The sequence below is a fragment of the Haliaeetus leucocephalus genome, unplaced genomic scaffold (assembly GCF_000737465.1).
Source record: "Haliaeetus leucocephalus isolate CR32 unplaced genomic scaffold, Haliaeetus_leucocephalus-4.0 Scaffold1, whole genome shotgun sequence".
NCBI classification, from domain to species: domain Eukaryota; kingdom Metazoa; phylum Chordata; class Aves; order Accipitriformes; family Accipitridae; genus Haliaeetus; species Haliaeetus leucocephalus.
Genome location: NW_010972437.1, coordinates 17,678,238 through 17,678,482, shown reverse-complemented (window position 1 = coordinate 17,678,482; position 245 = coordinate 17,678,238).

Below are 245 nucleotides of genomic sequence, written 5' to 3'. Positions count from 1 at the left end.
GGGGGGGGGCGGGGGGCCGATAAATGTCGTGTTTGTAACTTGGCCTCAGCCTCGCTGCTGCTGCGCGACCCCGGGGCGGGGAGGGGACCCCCACGGCCCCCCAATACCCCGGCCCGGCCCCTCTGCCCCAGGCTGGCGGGCTCGGCGGGGGGGGTTGCATAGACCCACGCGTAACTGTGGGGGCGCGGGAGGGGGGCCTCAGCCCCAGTTCTTCGCATTCCCCCGGGGGGAGCGGGGAGGTGGGG